This window comes from Helianthus annuus, chromosome 13 (assembly GCF_002127325.2).
Source record: "Helianthus annuus cultivar XRQ/B chromosome 13, HanXRQr2.0-SUNRISE, whole genome shotgun sequence".
Lineage (NCBI taxonomy): Eukaryota > Viridiplantae > Streptophyta > Magnoliopsida > Asterales > Asteraceae > Helianthus > Helianthus annuus.
The window spans coordinates 172,918,014-172,928,621 of NC_035445.2; the positions used below are offsets into that span (position 1 = coordinate 172,918,014).

Genomic DNA, 10,608 nt, shown 5'->3' on the forward strand with positions numbered 1-10,608 from the left:
CATTGTTTAAACTAATTTATTATGTTTATGTAACTGATAGTTTGTATCAAACCTTTTTTATTTTAACTGAAGTTCATTTATTCTTATGTAATAAGTCTTACACATGTGTAGATTTGTTCAGTGTCACTAGCCGGTGGCGAAAACCATATCGGTACTAGCGGGTTCTGAAAAAGCATAACTGGTGAACGAGAGCTATGATTGTTAATCGACACGAGTCATGTTTAAAGACTTTTGACATATGCTACTATTGTAAAAGACCATTTCAATGCTAGAAGATACGAGGACATATATATATACGTACGTACGTGATACTGAAGTGAAAGAGTTGTTTGCAAGGCTGCATCGGATGGATGAGAATGTTGATGGTGCTGCAAGGATTATTATGTGTCTATTCATATTTATGTATATGTAACAGTTGATTGTACATATGTGTAAGTGTATGTTCTACAAATATGTGAATGTCATGTATTATTATGATGTTAACCTTAATTTTTATGGTTTGTTTATACAATGAATTTCGTTACTTTGAGATAGAAATATGCATGTAATAAACAAATCTGGTTCATATTTCATTGTCACGTATCTTTGTTTGTTTTAAATATCTATTGTTGAATTACACATGCATAAATAGTTCGCTATCACATATTTGTCTCGGTTTTACATGTGTGTAACTGATATACACATGTGTAAATTGCTCACTGTTACATATCTATGTATGTATAACAGATGTACAGCTGAATTACATGTCATGTATAAACTATTCTCTATCACATATATGTGTTTATTTTACATATGTGCAGCTAAATTACACATGTGTAAACTCTTCATTACCACATTTCTCTGTTTGTAATACATATGTGCAACTGATTTACTCATGTGTAAACTACTCACTGTCATCTTTCGATGTACGTTTACATATGTACAGCAGAATTACACATGTGTAACTGTTCTCTGTCACATATTTGGGTATCTTTTACATAATGTGCAGCTAATTTACATATGTGTAAAATCTTCCGATTTATATTTTTATGCAAATATAGCAAGTATTTTACTTACCAACAAGTAGGATTTAACCAAAAGAGTATTATCCATACATCAAAAGTATTCATTTTTCCAAACAAGTTATATAATCTTTTAGATACAGTTTCAACGATAACATAGAAATAAAAGTCATAATCCTCAACACGCAGTACGCATGATAACATGAAAACAAGTCATGATTCAAAATAGAAACTAGTCTCTCTTTTCATTTTTTGGATAAAGGGCATCGCTCGGCAAACTATATAAACACACAAAAAATAATTACACCATCTTGGGGGCATTCCCCCGTATCATCCCCAAAACATGCTTTGGGGACCACAAATACGAAACCATGCATCCTTGTCTCGGGGTACAAAAGAACCAAACATGACTTAGAGTGATATACATACACTCTATTATCCTATCAATGTTACAAAATTATAAATGTTCCGAGCAACACGAGGCATGCCTAAGAAGTATTTTCCGCCGATGGTTTCTTGCCGATGACAACACATAGTGACCCACTCCAAACTGAAGCAGCCATGAAAAATTATCCGCTTTCTTTAGGCCTTTAGAAACCGAGTAACAAGGCTTTTACTGGACCCTAAGAACATCCGAAAAACCAGAGATGGGCCTTTAGCTTCTGCGGCAGAAGCAAACAAGCTTGGGCTTGTAAAACCCAACCACGGGCCTTCAACTGAGTCACAAAACCAAGGCCCAAATAAATCAGCAACGCCATGACCTTCATACCTTTAAGTTGCATTTTATAAACCTAAAACTGGACCACTTGAGCCTGCGTAATAGACCCGACTTGGGCCTTCAGCAGAGAACCGAGGTCATGGCTGTGTATACCAGCTCCAGCCTTTGTCCATGCCAGCATAGATAACACAAAAACAGCCTTCCAATACACCATAAAGCCCGGGCCCATACAACTTCGAAAAAGCTCAGCCTTTATATCCTCAATAGTAGCCCATATATCCCTTTTAGTGGACTTCAGAGAAAGCAAAATAGAGATGTTTCAATGCCCAGTTTGCATCCAAACAACCCATATGTGGGCCTTCAAAACCAACATTTTCCAGATATCACATCCACCTAACTAGTAGGCTTGCAACATCATCTTACTAGCTGAGCCCAGCACGCTGCAAGGGCCCAAACTCATCAGCACTATACCCTTGTGGTGGGTCTTCATAATCCCAGACATAACCATTTCAAAGCTACGCAATTTAAACCCGGGTCGGGCTTGTAGCCTAAATATAGTCGGACACCAAAAGTACCCACTGCAATTCAACTTGTTTAACTGATGTAGCCAGCTCCAGTGTTTGTGCAGCAGCGAAAAGGACCTATTCCCAGACTCGAGTAACAGCAGGTGAACCTGCTGATGGGCCTTCGACAACAAACTCCAAGGATACATACAAAAATTATATGTCAGCTGCTTTAAAAACATAATGTATATTGCTAATATGTCATAAATTTTGTATCGCTACACACTGCTCATTGTAGGATCTTAGCAGTTTTAGACTTCAGTACGAACAACAAACCAAGATCCAGTAACATCACTTCTACTTTGCAGATCATCAGAAAGCACCATAACAAAATACTTAGCCATTTCGTTTTCTCTCAAACGAAATTCTTGATCACATCTTCTCGGTGAATATTCGCTTTCTAAAGTACAATCTCCGTATCATTTTATGGTCTTCTACAACTGACCTCCCAAAGCACTCTTTGTCATTTTATAACCAACAGTAGAATGTGCCATTTTTTCTGAAATGTTCCTGTTCAAAGTGAAAAAAATAAAATACCGTTAAGCCATTTGCTTTTACTGTTATCCTAAACAAATAATCCGGCTGACTTACACATGTGTAAATGATAAAAACTGCTCACCTACACGTGTGTAAAAAACCTACTTACACATGTGTAAATTGCATAATCACACCTATTTAATCATACGTCTTTGTAATTCTCAGATATCTTCTTTGTTTTGTAATTCTCAGAATCGGGCTGACTTACACATATGTAAATGAGCAAAACTGCTCACTTACAATGTGTAAACAACCTGCTTACACATGTGTAAATTACATAATTACACCTATTTAATCATACTAATTTGTTCTAATGTCGTTGTTACAATGTGCACATCTTATTTACACATGTGTAAATTGCTTATTACACAAATGCATTAGTGACTAAGCTGATTTACACATGTGTAGAGATCTTTAAGCTTAAGTACGATGATGTACACATGTGTAAAATCCATAATTATAACTATTTAATCATACTCATTTGCTCTAATACTGTTGTTTCAATCTGCACATCTTATTTACACATGTGTAAATTGCTTAAATACACAAATGCAATAGTAACTAAGCTTATTTACACATGTGTATAGATATTTTAAGCTGAAGTATGATGATGTACACATGTGTAAACTGCATAATTACACCTATTTAATCATACTTATTTGTTCTAATACCGTCGTGTCAATGTGCACATCTTATTTACACATGTGTAATAGTTACTAAGCTGACAGATTTTTTAAGCTTAATTATGATGATGTACACATGTGTAAACCTACATATATATGATTACTTTTTAAAAACTTAATTTATAATACGTACCTTCATGTGTAGTGCTTTCTTGAAGTTTTGTTGACCTTACTTCTCTCACCATGTTAATCTACATATGCAGAAATTATACCCAAACGATTCACATATCTGTTACAATCGTAAAGATTGATCAAACCCAATGGTTAGAGAGAAAGTTATGACTAAACACACAATGTGAAAAACACTCAGTTTTACAACTTGAATATATTGATCATTCAATGGTCCAAACTTAAGTCTACCAAACTGAAGAGCAACAACATAACATCATAGAAATAATATAAAAGATATCTGAGAATTACAAAACAATGACAAAATTCATGCCATCGATTTGTAAAAAAAAAGCTAATATCCACTTAACAAAGTTCATAGAAAATAAAACTTTACTAAAAAATAAATCAAATTTCTACCTATAATTTGCTTAAAACCATATCTCAAATCAATACAATTTGGAGATCCATAACCAGATTATAAATAAATCAAAAGACTTGCCATTGATTTACTTAAGAATAATTAATCACCAACATAGCACATTTCAGAGCAAACAGAGCCCTATTAAAAAAATCAAAACTTTAGCCATCGATTTGCATAAAATTAAACATCAATTTCTGTTCTAGCTACAAACAATAGTAATCCAATCACATCAAAGCACCAATTAGGCTCACATGAACGTATAATTATGATAATTTCAAGCTATAGTCTACCAAAAAACACAACAGAGCTAAAATTGCATTTACATTTAACATAGTTTATAAAAAAAATAAGACCTTATCAAACATAAATAAAAAATTCTGCCAATAAATTGCTTAAAAACCTGATAATCTAACATCAAATCCACACAGATTCGAGAACCAAATCCAACATATTCGATCACTTACAACACGACGACGACGTTGCTGATAAGAAACATAACTAGCCATAACTAACGGAAGAACAATCTCGTGAACGTTACTGTGTCTCGAAACCCTAGGTAGGAATGGTTTAGTCTCGAAATTTCTACCTTCTTCAATCGATGGATGATGCAAATCATTGATAGTTTGGTAAGACAATCCATCGAGTTCATTAACACTGATGATGCAGAAGGTGGCATGATTGGAGATGACGATGATGATGTTCGATTAGGGATGAAGGTGTTGGTGATTGAGATAGGTGTTCAAGACTGGAAGATTGGAAGGGTTTTGACAATAAAGCCCCTTTAGCCTTTTAATTTAAGTTTTCTTCTCATTCAAACCCCTTCTAATCTTAGCCCTTAATTTATGATGATCTATGGATGAAAATTGTTCCTAGTGTTCTCACAAAAATCTTTGTTCTCAAGATAACCCTCCCCTATATATATATATATATATATATAGGATTAGGTTCAAACGTGAACATTTTCTCCAGCGTGAATTGCGTGAACTTATCTGGGCCCTTGATTTCGTAGATGATAGATCTTAGATCAATGGAAGAATTGTAATTAAAGGTTTAATAAATTTAATTTAAATTTTAATCAAAAGGGTAAAATAGGGAACTTTCATATTAAAGATATGGAAACTAATTAAATTGTAATCCCCTAAAATCCCTATATCAGTTTCAATATATTCAACCCTAGATCTAGAATCATCAACTGCCGTCTCCCCAACCATCCTTCTTCCTATACTACACACACAAAACTCTTAACCATGATGGGAGAGAGATCGAGCGGCAGAAGATGAAGAACGAAAGAGAACAGCGGGAGAGATGAGAGGGAGAAAGAGGGGGTCGCACGGCGGCGACGGCGGCGACTCACGGGTGGCTTCCAATAGAATATAGGGTTTTGTTGTTTAAATCATCATTCAGACCCAATTTCAGATCTAATGTTAACACCCAACAACCCTTGTCACCGTCGCAAAAATGTCCACCAGTTCTTCCATTTTCATCCTCTTCTTCACCATTGCCACCCTCTTCACATCCAATACCGAAGCATCATCCGTCGATTTCGTCAAGAAAATAGTCTCTTCTCACTCCATAGTCATCTTCTCCAAATCTTACTATCCGTACGTATTTTTCATTTCATATGATATCCCTATCAGTTCCGCATTCGTTTAATTGTGTATTAAGAAATTATTTATATTTTTGATTTGTTTATTATTGGTATAAATGTTTGAAAATGTTTTTTTAATATTGTGTTGATCATCAGGTATTGTAAAAGGGCTAAAGGTGTATTCAAGGAGTTGAATGCGAAACCGTATGTACTCGAGCTCGATGAGAGAGGTGAATGGTTTTGGATTCTTTTATTTGCACTTCTTGTTATTGCTCTTGTGCTAAATAATTTCTTAATTTGAATTTGACAATACGTTGGATGATATTAATTGCTTAACTGATTGTAAAGATTGAATGCCTTGAAAATCCTGCTAGATGTTTTAGTCAATAGAGGTGTAAACGAGCCGGGCGTTATGAAGCTCGAGCTCGGCTCGGTTCGAGCCTACTTATTTTAGCTCGAGCTCGCCTCGCGAGTTAAACCAAAGCTTGATGAATGGTAATTAAACATCTTTCAACTTCACATTTGCGTTGATGTTTTGTTTTGTATCTTGCTGGTTGAAACCCTTCTTTGAGCGTCTATCCGATGTACACATGTGTATTCTGATTTTGCTCTGTTTTTAATGCGATGTACACATGTGTATTTTGATTTTGCTATAATTTTTAACCCAATGTACACATGTGTATAGCGTCTGCTTTTGTGATATCTAATAATTTTTTGTGCATTGAATGTGTAAAGTTGTTGATGTACACTTGTGAATTATGCAAAATATTAGCTGCTGAGTTTTTTGTGATATTTTAGGAGATGTCGTTAACGAGAAAAGTGAAGATGGAAGGTCGATAACGATGATTCACGTATGAGGTCGATAAGGATGATTCACGTATGTTTGTTTGCTTGGTCGATAAGGATGATTCAGCATACAACGCGGCGAATAGTTGTAAAAGACTATGTCTTTTTTATTTTTCCGATCATGTTGCGTTTATTGTTTTCACGGAACTGGAACTTGTAATTGTATGTTTTTTTTTTGTTTGGCAAACATTATGGAAATTGTTATTTGCTTAATATAAAATAGGTTTACAAGTTTTGTTTGTTTATATGTATGTATTATGTAGCTAATTACACATATGTACCATGCTGAGTACACATGTGTACTGTTCAATTCATATCAAAGTACACATGTGTATACCGTTGAAATATGAAGGTTACGTGAATCTTAAAAATCATAATCCGAATTTTGGTGGCGAAATCTAAAAAATAAGAATGAAATAAAAGATAATGTGGATAATGAATTTAAAATAGGAAAGATGTAACTTCATTCAATTATTAAAATAATGATTTAAATATAATTTTTTATATAATTACAATCATACCCTTAACAACTAAAAAGGAAATCAATGGTCCAGATCAGTTCACGCAGTTCACGCATGGGATTAGGTTCACGCTGGAACCCTACCCTATATATATATATATATATATATATATATATATATATATAGGGGAAGGTTCATTTGAGAAGAAAAATTAATTGAGAAGAAAAAGAACAAAGGGTAATTTTGTAAAACATTAAATAGTTTTTCACTTATCTCATTTATTATCATTTTTGACTAATTAATTAGTTATAAAGATTATTATCCTCCACACTAACTTTTTTTGCCTACACACATCAAAAAGTTGTCCTACATATTTCGAAATTCATCCTACACGTTGAAAATTTATCTTACACAACTCGTAATTTATCCTACACAACTTCTAATTTATCATACACTTTAAATTATTTTATTTTATTTTTTAAAAAATATATATATTTTGAAGATAAGATACAAAAAATTTAATGTATTAGCTATTAAAGAGGAAGACTACATATTAATTGACCTATGTAGATTTACCAATGTACCTTTATAGTAACATTAAATACTTATATTAAATGAAGTAAAATAAAGCATTTTTATTGGTTGAAATTTGTTCTTTTTTCTTCTTACAAAAAATTTCTTCTCATTTGAACTCTCCACTATATATATATATATATATATATATATATATATAGGGTGAGGTTCTAGAGTGAACACTAGTGTATTTGCGAACTGAGTGAACAAATCCTGGCCATTGATCTACACATGTGTATGGCCAGGATCTCATAATCAAATCGTAAAATACACTAGTGTATTTCAACATCAAATCCTGGCCATTGATCTACACACGTGTATGGCCAGGATTAGTTCACTGAGTTCGCAAGCTACACTAGTGTTCACTCTTGAACCTAATCCTATATATATATATATATATAGGGGATCGCTAAAATGAAAACCACCTCCAGTTGTAAAAACCACGAGAACCACTTTCTGGCCATTAGATGAAGATGATGGATGGATGAGATTAAAAGTAGTTAAAATTAATATTAAAAACTTTTTGTCTTATTATATTTTAATAATTTATACTTAAAGGGTATATAAGTAAAATTGTCTTTTTTGTATTTTTATATATATTAATTTTAAATTACTTTTTTTGTCATATTCATTAATTACTTTTTTGACTTGATGATTTTTTATTTATAAACAGATTTTTTTGTTAAACAATTTTTTGAAATCAAATTTTTATTATATTTTTTTTAATTTTTAAGATTTTTACGCCCGGCCTTTTTACGCCTCGTTTTTTGACGCGCCGTTTTTACGGCCGACTTTTTCACGCATCGTTTTTTCAACGCGCCGTTTTTACGTTTTACGCCCCGGCTTTTTACATTAACGTTATTTACGTTTTACGCGTCGGTTTTTTACGTTTTATGCCCCGGTTTTTACGTTTTACGCGCCGATTTTTTACGTTAACGTTATTTACGTTTTACGCGCCGGTTTTTTGCGTTTTACGCCCTGGTTTTTTACGTTAACGTTTTGTTACGTTTTACGCGCCGGTTTTTTACATTAACGTTTTTTACGTTTTACGCGCCGGTTTTTTACATTAACGTTATTTACGTTTTACGCGCCGTTTTTTTGCGTTTTACGCCCCGGTTTTTTACGTTAACGTTTTTTTACGTTTTACGCGCCAGTTTTTTTTACGTTAACGTTTTTTTACGTTTTACGCGCCGGTTTTTTACATTAACGTTATTTACGTTTCATGCGCCGGTTTTTTGGTTTTACGCCCCGGTTTTTTACGTTAACGTTTTTTTACGTTTTACGCGCCGATTTTTTTACGTTAACGTTTTTTACGTTTTTACGTTTTACTAAAAAAAATTTACGTTTTACGATTTACCTAAAACTTTTAACGTTTTACGTAGAACTGTTTACGTTTTACGTTAAACTTTTACGTTTTACGTAAAACTGTTTACGTTTTTTGCGCCTAGTCGCGTGCCTTTTTGCGCCTCAACACCGTTTACAAAAAACCCATTTTTGCGCCTAGGCTACCACCAGGAGCTATAGATGTGCCTCGCTGCGCCCGAGCGCCTAGGCGCTCGCTTTTGACAACATAGGCCCATAACACATTCCAAGAAGATAGGAACCAAACCAGGACACAACCCTGCCTATATGGATTCTAATTAAAAAACCCTACACCAAGGTGCGAATACCAATAGAAACTAATGCCACCAAACAAACTTCAAATCCCTGTACGAATAGTGTAACCCATACCAGATGAGAAGCATAGTAACCATGACTTTAATAAACATATGAGCAACTATGGAGCTCAGCAAGTTCCTCCAAAACTGGACTTTGTTAGAAACTAATCATATTTTTCATGATTGTTAACCCATCATGTGACAATTACCACCAGTTCATGAGATGTCTAATTTAGCTAAAGAAGAAAAGAAACATAAAAGGAGAGCATTCACAAACAAGGACGATATTTCACCTACTATTCTCACTAATGTTGTGTTCATCCAAGCTAACAACCATCACCGTCGCCTGCCTTCACTGCCGCCGCCGTGAGCGGCGGTGCCACTCCTCCTCCGCCGTCCTTTCTCTCTCTCTCCTCTCGAACCGTCTCTCTCTCTCCTCATTCCTCTCGTTCCTGTTCTCTCTCTCCTCTGATTCTTGTCAACTAAACTTCGCTCACCATCGTCATCTTCTCCGGCGGGTCACCGGAAAACCCCCTCGATCGCCGTCGTCCACCTACCTCCGTCGTCTCTCTCCGTGCACCCCCACACCTCCACGACCACCACCGTACACCCCCACCCCACACCTCCACGTCGTACCACCTAGAACCACCGACGGTCACAATCACCGCTGATTTATCCCAAATCTGCAAAACCCTTGAACTACCTAGTTTTTTTGCGTTTGAGATGTGGTGGTCCGACTAAACCCGAAGACGAAGTGAAGCATCTGATTTTAGGGTTTGGGGCTTATGAGTAATGGAAATGGCGGATGCAGAGAGATTGAAGGGAGAGAATGAGTGTGTGTTTTGAATATTTGGTGGAGGAGATGGTTTAAAAAGGTGGAGAGAGAGTCTGGCCATTATAAATGAGGAGAGAAGTAGAGAAAAGACATTTGGTGGTAAAATGACCAAACTACTTTTTTAAGTGGCAGAATCTAATTGGTTAAGAGTGGTTCTCGCGGTTCTTACAACTAGGGGTGGTTCCTATTTTGGCGGCTCCCTATATATATATATATATATATATATATATATATATATATGTTAGAACCAAATCATAACACCAACCAAACTCATGGTTGAATGTTATGTATTATGGTCATTTTCATCTTGGACTAAAGTTCCTCAAACTATGGATTCTGATGGGTGAATCGGTACCCATGAAAACATGACTAAAATAGTGTCCATATGAGTGCTTAAGACAAGATGTATTTTCTTGCGATATGCATGCTTATATACTACTTTAAACTCTTAATCCCTACTTAATTCCGAACTCCATAAATTTAAATGTCTCATTCATCCTTGTAGGATAATCTCGGCATTTTCCTAAACTCTCAAGACTATCCGCTCACGTTTTGGAAGCTTTGCAAATCGCGAGTATACATGACCCATTTTCACTTTAAGTACACTTTGGGG

General features: G+C 34.9%; 2 long non-coding RNA genes across 2 annotated transcripts in view; one reads left to right on the top strand and one right to left on the bottom strand.

Annotated features, from left to right (window-relative positions):
• The window catches only part of LOC110863698, a 1,267-nt gene extending 756 nt beyond the window's left edge, over positions 1–511 (top strand). Inside the window, exon 2 of the long non-coding RNA XR_002549297.2 lies at positions 112–511. This is a non-coding gene — a long non-coding RNA (uncharacterized LOC110863698). The remainder of the gene's footprint in view (positions 1–111) is intronic.
• A 745-nt stretch (positions 512–1,256) lies between these two features.
• On the bottom strand, positions 1,257–4,780 carry LOC118485564. Its single transcript, XR_004876668.1, has 3 exons — positions 4,499–4,780; positions 3,636–3,731; positions 1,257–2,792 (listed from the first exon to the last, which is right to left on the bottom strand). It is a non-coding gene; the product is annotated as an uncharacterized LOC118485564 (long non-coding RNA).
• Positions 4,781–10,608: the final 5,828 nt, after the last annotated feature.